The sequence below is a fragment of the Manacus candei genome, unplaced genomic scaffold (genome assembly GCF_025592945.1).
Source record: "Manacus candei isolate 608988 ecotype Guabito, Panama unplaced genomic scaffold, ASM2559294v1 h1tg000186l, whole genome shotgun sequence".
Taxonomy (NCBI): Eukaryota; Metazoa; Chordata; class Aves; order Passeriformes; family Pipridae; genus Manacus; species Manacus candei.
The window spans coordinates 247282-259539 of NW_026138234.1; the positions used below are offsets into that span (position 1 = coordinate 247282).

Consider the following 12258-nt stretch of genomic DNA (forward strand, 5'->3'; position numbering starts at 1 on the left):
GAAATGTCACTGCTGGAAAGAAGTGTCACTGCTGGAAAGAAGTGTCACTGAAGAGGGGAGAAGAGGGAACATCATTGTTTCCTTCAGTCTGTTCCACAGCAGGTTCCCCTGGAGCCCCAGGGACACCTGCGGGGAACCCAGAGGGGCAGAGAAAGGGTTGCCTTTGGCTCTTGCTGTGCTGCTCAGCTGGGCCGTGCTCCTGGCACACAGGGAAATCCTGGCAAGCGGGTAGCACTGCAGAGAGACAGCTCTGCCCAGGAGCAGCTCCTCTGCACAGCCCAGCAGGGCCGAGGGCACTGCCTGTAGGCACGAGAGAAGAGAAGAAAGGCAAAGGGAGGTTAAAGGCAGCAGAAAGATGGCAGGTGTTCAGCTGAGACACAACTTGGGGACACAACTTCACACTCCTCTGCAGAGTGAGTCTACAGGTGCAGGGCAATGTCGCTTGTGTTCCTGGAGGAATCTCCTAAAGCTACCACATCCCACAGCCTTGCACATCTGTCAGGACTCTCCCAGTTTCTCTGTTGCGCCGGAGGAGGATGTTCTCCAGGGCAGGCCTTCCCTGCAGCACCGTCAGAGGGACAGCGCAGGTGGGCTCCTTCTGCCAGGGATGGCTGCGAGGTGGGAAGGTGGGGGTGCAGCCAGGGATGCCCGGGGCTGTCCTGCAGAGCAGGGTCCCTGTGCTCCGGGGTTCTTTGTGCCAGGGCAGGGACTTTGCTGCCTGCTGGGGTCAGGTCTCATCCTGCCTGGGTAGTTGCCCACCCCTCTGCAGGGAGAAGCTGTCGGTGGGTGGTGAGAACCCCAGCAGGAGCCAGGCAGGTTCTTCCTGCCATTGGATGAGGTGTGTGTGGTCAGGGCTGTGGGAGGTCAGGGTTGCTCCCAGATCCAGATCACACCAGCAACATTTCCAAGAGCACTGTCAAATGGGAAGGACAAAGCACAATCATTAGGAGGGAATGGAGCTCTTCTGAGTCAGTGTTTTCAGTTTCCTACTCCTGAGGAATCTGGGGGTTGAGAAATGGAAAAGGAGCTCCCATGTTGGACAAGTCACTGAGACTCCTGAGCTGTAACTTGGAATGCACAAGTGCTTCTGTAAGCAACTTCCTCAAGTGCTTTCGGTCTCTGCTCTGCTTTTGACAGAAGCAGCATCACTTCTGCTGGACCCATCTGTTTTTTCTTTATCTGCCCTTTTCCACTTGCAAAAAGAAAAGTTGCCCAGTCAGTGCGCTGCAAACAGGCAGGTTTCTCTCAGGCCACAGTGAGTGCACAGACATTCGGATGGAGTGGTGACAGGGAAGTCATGAATGGATTTCTGATGTTGAGTCTACTGTTTTGAAATCAGAAAATGTGGTGTTGAAGTCATCGTTAGCCTTTGAGAGGGAAACAGGAGAAAAATCGGATAAATTTGTTGCTAAAAATGAGCTGCTTCAAACTGAGGTTGACCACCTTCAAAGTCTTGTTAAAATTTGGATGATTATGAAACAGTCAACTCACGGATTACCCCCATCAATACTAGACAATGCCCGCAGTATAAAGGCATAAAGCCCTCCCAGCCCCTCTGGGAACCCTCAAATCCCATCCCGGTCCCACAGGACACTCCCAACTTCCCCTTATCCCTCCGAGGCCCCCAGACTGCCTCCCAGACCCACAAAAACCCACAAGATGCCACCAAACCCCTCCCAGTTACCTCCAGCCCTCCCAGGACCTTTCAAACCCTCTCCTGGTTGCCCCCTTCCCCTTGAGTATGCCCCCAAACTCTCTCCCAGTTCCTTCCCACATCCCCGACGACTCCCCAAAACCCCTCACAGCTGCCCCAATCTCCCCAACCTCCCTCCCAAACCCCCAAACTCCCCCAAACACCTTCCCATTTACCCCCACGACCTCCAAGCCCTTCTCAGCCTCCCCATTCCTTCCCAAAGCCCCTCCCAGTTGCCGGCCCGTCCCCCAGGCTCGGGTGAGGAGGTGCCCCAGGCTGACGGGCCCGCCCAGACAGGGGCGGTTCCAGCAGCATGTAAGGAGCCACCCCCTGCCCTGAAAGCTCCCGCCCACCCTGGAGCCACCTCAGCTGCCCCTGCAGGGGAGAAATCCAGGCCGGAGCAGAGCAGGGGGCAGGGCCGGGCTGGGACCTCGATGGACGGGGGCACTGGGAGAGCAGGGGAGAGACCGGGATGGGCTGAGGGGGCACTGGGAGAGAGGGGAGACACTGGGATGGGCTGAGGGGGCACTGGGAGGGAGAGGGGAAAGTTTTTTGCCCCTTTCCTGGGCACTTGAACACCCTCTGCACCCCCGTTCCCGGTCGTGCCGGCTGTCCTTCCCCCCCAAGCCATGAACAGGTTTTGGGGCTCCCTCGTGGGTCGCAGCCAATAGAATGGTTCTGCTGGAATGACGTCATTGCCAGATTCTGCTGGGCCCCTGTCCTTGTGCCGGTGAGTCACCCAATAGAACGTCGAAACTTCCGCGGGGGCTGCCGGGAGCGGGACGGTGATGGCGGGGGAGGGAAGGATCGGGATTGAACCCGATTGGTCCCGATCGATCCCGGCCCCAGGGTCTCCTCCCGTCGCACTGTTTTTCACGTGTGGCCCCAACGAGGCCATGGTGGTGTGGGGTGAGTTCAGGGGGTCCGGGGGCTCCTGGTGACCCCTCCGAATCTCCCCCAAGACTCTCGGGAACCGCCCAGATCCCCCCCAAGACTCCTGGGGACCCTCCGCCTTTCCCCCTCCTCCCCCAAATCTCCTGTGCATCCCCTTAACCCTTGAAAATCTCCTGGGACCACCTCAGACCCCCAGACTCCCTCCTGGGGACCCCCAAACACTCTTCAGGACTCCGGGGTCCCTCCCGACCCCCTCCTAGAGTCTTTTGGGTGCCACCAACCCTTTACGGTGGATTCCTCTGTCCATTTTTCCACCCCGGACTGCTGGGGGTCCACCCCCCCAAGAAACTACTGGGAACTCCCCAGTGTCCCACCACGAGATTCCTGGGTGTCCCCCCCCCAACCCCCTGTGGGTGCCCCCATCCTTTCTTCCCCTCGAAAATATTCTTGGGGGTCCCCCAATGTCTCCTCCAGCCCCCATCCTGCCAGGGATGGATCTGGGGGGATCTCCTTCCCCTTCCCTCTGACCCGAAGGCAAATGCCCTTCCTGTCCTTCTTCCTTCGCCCCCAGGCAGAAAAGAGAAGAGAAACAGCCAGTTGGCCCTGGCAGGTGTGGGTGTGTGCAGGCTGTGGTTGAGTGGTTGAGAAGGGAGAGGAGGGGGCTGGTGTTTGGGCCAAGTCCAGCAGGTGATGTCTTTTGTGTCTAGCAGTCCTTGGTCAGCTCCACGACCATCCAGCTGTCAGTGTTCATGACATACCCATCAGTCCTTCTCTTCTTGGCTCCTACACTTGCCAACCCTAAGCTGCTCCTAAGTTCTCTTGCTGTCAGTTCATAAAGAGGTCTTGTCAAGTGTTACTGATTTAGAAACTAAAGCCTGACATCTTTGTCTTTGCCAAAGATGTGTGTGAAAGGGCAGTGCTGTTGCAAAGCAGTGTTGAGCTTCACATTGGGTGACTTGGCAGCTTCCTGTGCATCACCCATGCACCCTGGGTTTCTTTGAAAAGTACTTTTCACTCCAAATGTGACACCACATTAGCCTGTAGGACATCCTGTCCCCAAATGGATAACTGTAAATATTAATAATTAAAAAGTGACCCCCTCCATTATTCAAGAAAAGCTTGTATCTCTGTCCTAAAAGCATCCAAGGGTCACGTCCCCCAGTTTTCTATCTGACAAGGGTTTGGAGGGGCTGCTTTGTGCAGGGAACCCTTTGGGGGCCCCTTGCACATGGGTAGGGCTGCACTCTGGGGGTGTGGGGCTTTGGTTCTTTGGTTGCCAGGGGCCACTGTGAGTCACTGAGCCGGGGTGGGGACAATGGGCAGGGCTGGCTGGGACAGGCTGTGGCACCTGTGACATAAAAGGGAAGTGTCCCTGTGGGGCAGCTCTGCAGGGCCCATCAGGGGATGCTGCCCAGTGCAGCCTGTGCTGTGGGGAGCACGCACACAGGGAGAGGCTGGGCCGGACGAGGGCCGGGGCAGCAAGGCCGCCCCAGGGAGTGGGTTCTGCCCCTGCCTGCAGGGCCCAGTCCCTGGCAGGAGTGCCTTGGACAGGGCCCGGTGCTGCTGCTGGGGAAGGGGGTGAGGTCTTGCCGCCTGCCAGCTGCCTGGGCCCCTGTCCTTGCTGCGCCACATCCCCGAGGCTCCATCCCCGCTCCCCCAGCGCCAGCTCCCTCCTTCCCAGCCCCAACCAAGCCCTTCTCTGTGTCCTCCTGCAGGCCATGGCTTTCACAACATTCCTTTTGGTGCTTGTGCAAAGCATCATCCAGTCCCTGCAGGCGGTCGGGGAGGGGCTGCACAAGACTCAGTGAGCTTGGAGGTCTTTTCCAAGCTGAAGGACTCTTGGATTCTGTGATTGTGTGCTGGATTCAGCTGGGGCCGTGTTAGCAGCATTAGTTTGCTCCCAAAGTTTCCTCGCTGTCAGCTCTTGTGGCCTAAGGTTTGAGCTCCTTTAACTCCTTGTGCTGAGCTACTGATGGGAAAGGAGAGGCCTCTGCGAGCAGATTCCTGGTGTTCCCTGTAGAAGAGTGAGGGAGAAAGTGTAGTCAAGTGGGAAGAGGAGTACTGTTTGTGTGTGGCCTCCTATGTGGCCTTGGCGCCTTTGAGGGGCTTGAAGGAGAAAAGAGCTTTGTTAAAGTGAGAAGTGAAATAGTGTGTTGGCTGTTCTCTCTGCAGGGAGAAGCTGTCGGTGGGGGAGGGGTCACCGAGTGGGGGAGAGGCCGTAAAGTGGGGGAGGGGCCACAGAGTGGGAGAGGGGTCCCAGAATGGGGGAGGGGTCACAGAGTGGGGGAGGAGCCACAGAGTGGGGGAGGGGCCATAAAGTGGGGGAAGGGTCTGAGAGTGGGGGAGGGGCCATAAAGTGGATGAGGGGCCATAGAGTGGTGGAGGGGTCAGAGAGTGGGGGAGGGGCCATAAAGTGGGGGAAGGGTCTGAGAGTGGGGGAGGGGCCATAAAGTGGATGAGAGGCCATAGAGTGGGGGAGGGGTCAGAGAGTGGGGGAGGGGCCATGAAGTGGGAGAGGGGTCACAGAGTGGGGTAGGGGCTACAGAATGGGGTAGGGGCCACAGAATGGGGAAGGGGCCATAAAGTGTGGGAGGGGCCACGGGGTGGGGGAGGGGTCACAGCCTGGACTCGGGCGGTCAGGGCAGTGACCTCGGGGAGGGGGAGGGCTCAGGGCATGAGGGAGGGGTCTCACCTGATCCCGGGGCTATCGGGGCCATGGCGGGGCCGAACCTGGTGGGGACACCCAAGTTTTTCCCAAATTTCCCCTCATTTTTCCCAGTTTTTCATCCATTTCTCCCAGATTTCCCACTCTTTCCCCAATTTCCCCCCCATTTCCCCCATTTTTCCCAAATTTCCCCATTTTTCTCAATTTTTCCCCATTTTTTTTCCAAATTCCTTCCATTGTTCCCAAATTTCCCCCATTTTTTTTCATTTTCCCCAAATTTGCCCCCATTTTTCCCAACTTTCCCCAATTTTTCATCCCATTTTACCCAAATTCCCCCTTTTTTTTCTCAATTAACCCCATTTTTCCCAAATTTCCCCATTTTCCCCAAATTCTGCCATTTTTCCCCATTTTTTTCCTAAATTTCCCCTAATTTTTCCCAATTATCCCCCATTTTTCCTGATTTTTCACCCGTTTTCCCCAAATTTCTTACTTTTTTCCCAGTTTTCCCTCCATTTCCCCTCAAAATCCCCCATTTCCACAAATTTCTGACTTTTTCCCCAAAATTTCCCCCCTTTGTCCACATTTTCCCGGATTTTCCCCCAGTTTTCCTAAATTTCCCCCCATTTTTCCCCATTTTTATCATTTTTCCCCAAATTTCCCACTTTTTTCTCAAATTTTCCCCCATTTTTCCCAATTTTTCATTCGTGTTCACCAAATTTCCCAATTTTTCCCCAATTTTTCCCCATTTTCCCCAAAATTCCTGGTTTTTTCCCCCCATTTTTTCCCACTGGGGAAATTTGGGAAATTTGGAAAACTGGGGACCCAAAAATCCAAGAAAATGTGGGGAAATGGGGGAAAAATGTGGGGAAAATCTGGAGAAAAATCTGTGAAAATGTGGGAAAAATGGGGGGAAAATCAGGAAAATGGTGAAAAATCTGGGAAAATGTGGGCAAATGGGGCAATTGCGGAAAATTCTGGGAAAAATGTGAGAAAAATCCGGGGAAATGGGGAAAACTGGGGAAAAAACCTGGGAAATTCTGGGGAAAATGGGAGAAAATCTGGGGAAAATGTGGGAAAAATGGGGGGGAAAGGGGAAAAAATGGGAAAAATCTGGGAAAATAGGGAAAAAATGGGGGGAAAATGGGGAATATTCTGGGGAAATCTGGAAATATGGGGAAAAAAATCTGAGAAAAATGGGGAAAAATGTGGGAAAAATGGGGGAAAATCAGGAAAAATCTGGGAAAAATCATGGAAAATGGGGGGAAATTGGGAAAAAATCCGGGGAAATGTGGGAAAAAAGGGGGGAAATCCGGGAAAATGGGGAAAATAATCAGGAAAAATCTGGGAAAAAATGGGAAAAATGAGGAAAAATCTGGGGAAATAGGGAGGAAAATCTGGGAAAATGTGGGAAAAAATTTGGGAAAATGTGGGAAAATGAGGAAAATGCAAGAAAATGGGGGCAAAATGGGGAAAAATCTGGGGAAAATGGGGAAAATGGGGAAAAATCTGGGAAGATGTGAAAAAATTGGGAAAAACGGTGGGAAAATGGGGGAAATGAGGAGAAATCCGTGAAAATGGGGGAAAATGAGGGAAAAGGTGTGAAAATGGGAAAAAATGGGGAAAGAATCCGGAAAAATGGGGAAAATCGGGAAAAATCAAGAAAAATGGGGGAAAATGTGGGAAAATGTGGGAAAATGTGGGAAAATGTGGGAAAATCTGGAAGAAAATCTGGAGAAAAATCTGAGAAAATGTGTGAAAAATGGGAAAAAATGTGGGAAAAATCTGGGAAAATGTGGGAAATTCTGGGAAAAGTGGAGGAAAAATCTGGGAAAAATCCGGGAAAATGGGGAAAAAATAGGGAAAAATCTGGGAAAATCTGGGAGAAATCTGGGAAAATGGGGACAAACTGGGGGGGAAATGCTGGAAATTCTGGGAAAAATGGGGGGAAATGGAGAAAAATGGAAAAAAATCCCAGAAAATGGGGAAAAATGGGGAAAGATTTAAAAAAATGGGGAAAGATTTAAAAAAGTGGGAAAAAATCTTGGGAAAATCTGGGAAAAATGGGAAAAATCTGGGAAAATCTGGGAAAAATGGGAAAAATCTGGGAAAATCTGGGAAAAATGAGGAAAAATCTGGGAAAATGTGGAAAAAATGGGAGAAAATCCAGGAAATGGGAAAAAAATGGGGAAAGATAAAAAAAATTTTGGAAAAATTGGGAAAATATGGGAAATTCTGGGAAAAATCCAGGAAAATGGGGGAAAAAATCTGGGCAAGTCTGGGAAAAATGTGAGAAAAAATCGGGGAAAATGTGGAAAAAATGGGGAAAAAAAATCAGGGAAAATCTGGAGAAAAATGTGTGAAAATCTGGGAAAATGTGGGAAAAATGTGGAAAAAATGGGGAAAAATGTGGGAAAATGGAAGGAAAATCTGGGAAAATCTGGACAAAATGAGGAAAAATCTGGGAAAATGGGGGAAAAATGGGAAAAATCTGGGAAAATGGGGGAAAAATGGGAAAAATCTGGGAAAATGGGGGAAAAATGGGAAAAATCTGGAAAATGAGGGGGAAATGGGGAAAAATTCAGGAAAATTGGGAAAAATGGGGGAAAATCTGGGAAAAATGTGGAAAATGGGGGGAAATGTGGAAAAATGTGGAAAAATGTGGAAAAACTGGGTTAAACTGGGAGGAACTGGGAGAAACTGGGCCAGAGGGAAAGGGATGTTGTCATGGAAATGTGAGCCCACCCCTCCCCCACCCGGCCCAGGGCCTACGGGGGGGGGGAACTGGGTTAAACTGGGACATACTGGGAGGCACTGGGGGGGACACTGGGAGTTACTGGGAGCTACTGGAAGCTACTGGGGGGGTCACTGGGGTTACTGGGATGGACACTGGAGTTACTGGGAGCTACTGGGGGGGTCACTGGGGTTACTGGGATGGACACTGGGGTTACTGGCAGCTACTGGGGGGGTCACTGGGGTTACTGGGAGTTACTGGGAGCTACTGGGGGCTTACTGGGAGTTACTGGGAGCTACTGGGGTGGACACTGGGGTTACTGGGAGTTACTGGGATGGACACTAGGATTCCTGGGAGTTACTGGGAGCTACTGGGATAGACACTGGGGTTACTGGGAGCTCCTAGGAGCTACTGGGGGGGTCACTGGGGTTACTGGGGGGGTCGCTGGAGATACCGGAGGCATTACTGGGGTTACTGGGAGCTACTGGGAGCCACTGGGAGCGGCCCATCCCCCTCCCTCCCCAAGGTCACCCCAAGGACACGGAGGGGGGGAGGGGGGGAAGCCCTGCCCCCTCCCAGTCCCTCCCAGTCCCTCCCAGTACCTGAACTGGTCACACTGGGAGCGGCTCCAGGTCCCCCCTCCAGTTTGGGCCCCCAGGGCTATTTTTGGGACCCGGTGATGTCACTGGGGGTGAGGGGCCTCGAGGGGGCGGCCCCTCCCCTCTCCCTTCCCAGTACAGACCAGTAAGGGACCAGTAACGGCCCCAGTGGGGGGGGGAGGGGAAGGAGGGAACACTGAGGGTGGGGATGGAGCAGGATGGTCCTTGAGCGTGGGGGAAGGGCAGGAGGTTCCCTGAGGGTGGGGGAAGGGCAGGACCGTCCCTGAGGGTGGGGGAGGGGTAGGCGGGTCCCTGAGGGTGGGGGAGGGGCAGGAGGGACCCCGAGGTGGGGGGAGGGGCAGGAGGGCCCTGAGGGTTGGGGTGGGACAGGAGGGACCCTGAGGGTTGGGGAGGTGCAGGAAGGGGGAGGAGGGGCTTTGGGGGGGCCCTTCAAGGTGGGGGGAGGGGCTGAAAGTGGGTCCATCATTGGGAGGGGACACACCCACCCAAAACCCAGTAAGTCCCAGTTGAGCTCCCAGTTCAGGGAGGGGGAGAGGATGCAAAAGACACGCCCACTTGCAGAGGCTATGGCCACCTTGGGATGGGACACGCCCACCAGGGAGAGACCACGCCCACCTAAAGAAGGGACAGCCCACCCCCAAACCACTAAGTCCCAACTGAGTTCTGCCTTAACTGGTCCTTACTGGTCCCACCACCCCATTCCGCGTTTCAGTGACCCGTACTGGTCCATACTGGTTTATACTGGTCTATCCTGGTTTATACTGGTCTGTACTGGTCTGACCTTGATGGAGATGCTGAAGTGCTCCCAACCCCCTTAACTGGTCCTTACTGGTCCCACCACCCTATTCCTTGTTCCAGTGACCCGCACTGATTTATATTGGTCTATACTGGTCCATACTGGTTTATACTAATCTATACTGGTCTATACTGGTCTATACTAGTCTGTACTGGTCTGACATTGACGGAGATGCTGAAGTGCCCCCAACCCCCTTAACTGGTCCTTACTGGTCCTACCGCCCCATTCCCCGTTCCAGTCACCTGTACTGGTCCATACTGGTTTATACCGGTTTATACTGGCCCATACTGGTCTATACGGGTTTATACTGACCTGACCTTGATGGAGATGCTAAAGTGCCCCCAACCCCCTTAACTGGTTCTTGCTGGTCCCACCACCCCATTCCCTGTTCCAGGGACCCGTACTGGTTTATACTGGTTTATACTGCTCTACCCTGGTTTATACTGGTCTGTACTGGTCTGACCTTGACGGAGATGATGAAACACCCCCAACCCCCTTAACTGGTCCTTACTGGTCCCACTGCCCCATTCCCCATTCCAATGACCCGTACCGGTCTGTACTGGTTTATACTGGTCTATACCGGTCTATACCAGTCCATACTGCTCTATACTGGTTTATACTGGTCTGTACTGGTCTGACCTTGACGGAGATGATGAAACGCCCCCAACCCCCTTAACTGGTCCTTACTGATCCCACCACCCCATTCCCTGTTTCAGTGACCCGTACTGGTTTATATCGGTTTATACTGCTCTACCCTGGTTTATACTGGTCCATACTGGTCCATACTGGTTTGTACCGGTCTGTACTGGTCTGACCTTGATGGAGATGCTGAAGTGCCCCCAACCCCCTTAACTGGTCCTTACTGGTCCCACTGCCCCATTCCCCATTCCAGTGACCCATATTGGTCTATACTGGTCCATACTGGTTTATACTGGTCTATACCGATCTATACTGGTCTATGCTACTCTGTACTGGTCTGACCTTGATGGAGATGCTGAAGTGCCCCCAACCCCCTTAACTGGTCCTTACTGGTCCCACCGCCCTGCTCCCCATTCCATTGACCCATACTGGGTCGTGGTGGCAAGAACCCCAGCAGGAGCCAGGTGGGGTCTTCCTGCCATTGGATGAGTGCTCTGGGAGGTCAGGGCTGCTCACAGATCCAGATCACAGCAGCACATTTCCAAGAGCACTGTCAAATGGGAAGGGCAAAGCACAATTATTAGGAAGGAATGGAGCTTTTCTGAGTCAGTGTTTCCAGTTTCCTACTCCTGAGGAATCTGGGGGTTGAGAAATGGAAAAGAAACTCTCATGTTGGACAAGTCACTGAGACTCCTGAGCTGTAACTTGGAATGCACAAGTGCTTCTGTAAGCAACTTCCTCAAGTGCTTTCGGTCTCTGCTCTGCTTTTGACAGAAGCAGCATCACTTCTGCTGGACCCATCTGTTTTTTCTTTATCTGCCCTTTTCCACCTGCCTGAGGTTTCTCTCAGGTCAACGTGAGAGCACAGACATTCGGATGGAGTGGTGACAGGGAAGTCATGAATGGATTTCTGATGTTGAATCTACTGTTTTGAAATCAGAAAATGTGGTGTTGAAGTCATCGTTAGCCTTTGAGAGGGAAACAGGAGAAAAATCGGATAAACTTGTTGCTAAAAATGAGTTGCTTCAAACTGAGGTTGACCACCTTCAAAGTCTTGTTGCGCCAGAGTGCAGAGAGAAAACTGTTGCTAAAAAAACAGGCTCCTGGTTTGGTCAGGCAACTTCATAAACCAGTGTCTTACCCTGGCATTGAGACTTGGGAAACCACAGAGAACCCTGATTCTAAGTCTCAGGAGAGAAAGAAACAAGGAGAATTTGAAGTTCAACTGATGTTTCTAGAGTCTCCCAGCTTTCCTCACATTAATGAAAATAGACTGAGTGATCCCTGTGATAATGAACAAAGGGAAGATTATTCTTTACCTCCCTCAATTTCCTTTGTGCCTGATACTGAATCCACTAAAAACCCTTGGACTCAAAAAGAGAACCCGACCCAGAAAACAACTCAATTCATTCTGATTCAAGTGGTTAAAGAGCAGAAGCATTATGGCGATAAACCTGGACAAATTAAAAGCCAACCAGTGAAATCCTATCAATATATCACATACCTTGGCATTCCACTTTGTTCTCATCAACAGTTAATACAATTTCTAATGGATATGGGGACAAAATGTTCGCAACAAAATGCCAAAGATGGGATTAAAACCCAGACGAAAAAGAATTAAAATCACTGGAGAAAAAGAAGAAACCAGTCTTCAACCAAGAGCTTCACCCTGTTACTGTTTTGCTGATATTACCTTTTTGCTTTTTATTCTAATAATCATATTGTATGTTAAAATTTTGATGATTATGAAACAGTCAGCTCACTGATTACCCCCATCAATACTAGACGATGCCCGCACTATACACCCGTCCCAGCCCCTCCAGGAGCCCTCAAATCCCATCCTGGTCCCACAGGACACTCCCAACTTCCCCTCAAACACTCCGAGGCCCCCAGATTGACTCCCAGATCCAGAAAACTCTTGCTGCCTGCCCATGGAGTGTCCAATGTGGCCCACCAACTGCACCACAAAGCCAAAGCTTCCAGGCTTTCTTTCCTGGGAATTAGGGCTGTTGTTTCCTGTTTTCAGCCATGCCTCCCAACTGATAGCCCAACTCCCAAACTGCTAGCATGCCTGTTGATACAGAATTGTTAAAATAAACCTTGCCAGTATATGTTTTCAGACACCAATTATTTAGTGTCATTTCACTTTAATCCACCCCAAGGGAATTATTAATAAAAACCTGAGTTACCCCCTCTCCCCTTTTCCTGGGGCGGGTTGTA

At 51.9% G+C, this 12258-nt stretch overlaps 1 long non-coding RNA gene across 1 annotated transcript; it reads right to left on the reverse strand.

The window, feature by feature from the left end:
* Positions 1 to 4177: 4177 nt before the first annotated feature.
* LOC127464029 (uncharacterized) lies at positions 4178 to 8633 on the reverse strand. The gene is made up of 3 exons (XR_007901116.1): positions 8586 to 8633; positions 5280 to 5317; positions 4178 to 4601 (listed from the first exon to the last, which is right to left on the reverse strand). It is a non-coding gene; the product is annotated as an uncharacterized LOC127464029 (long non-coding RNA).
* Positions 8634 to 12258: the final 3625 nt, after the last annotated feature.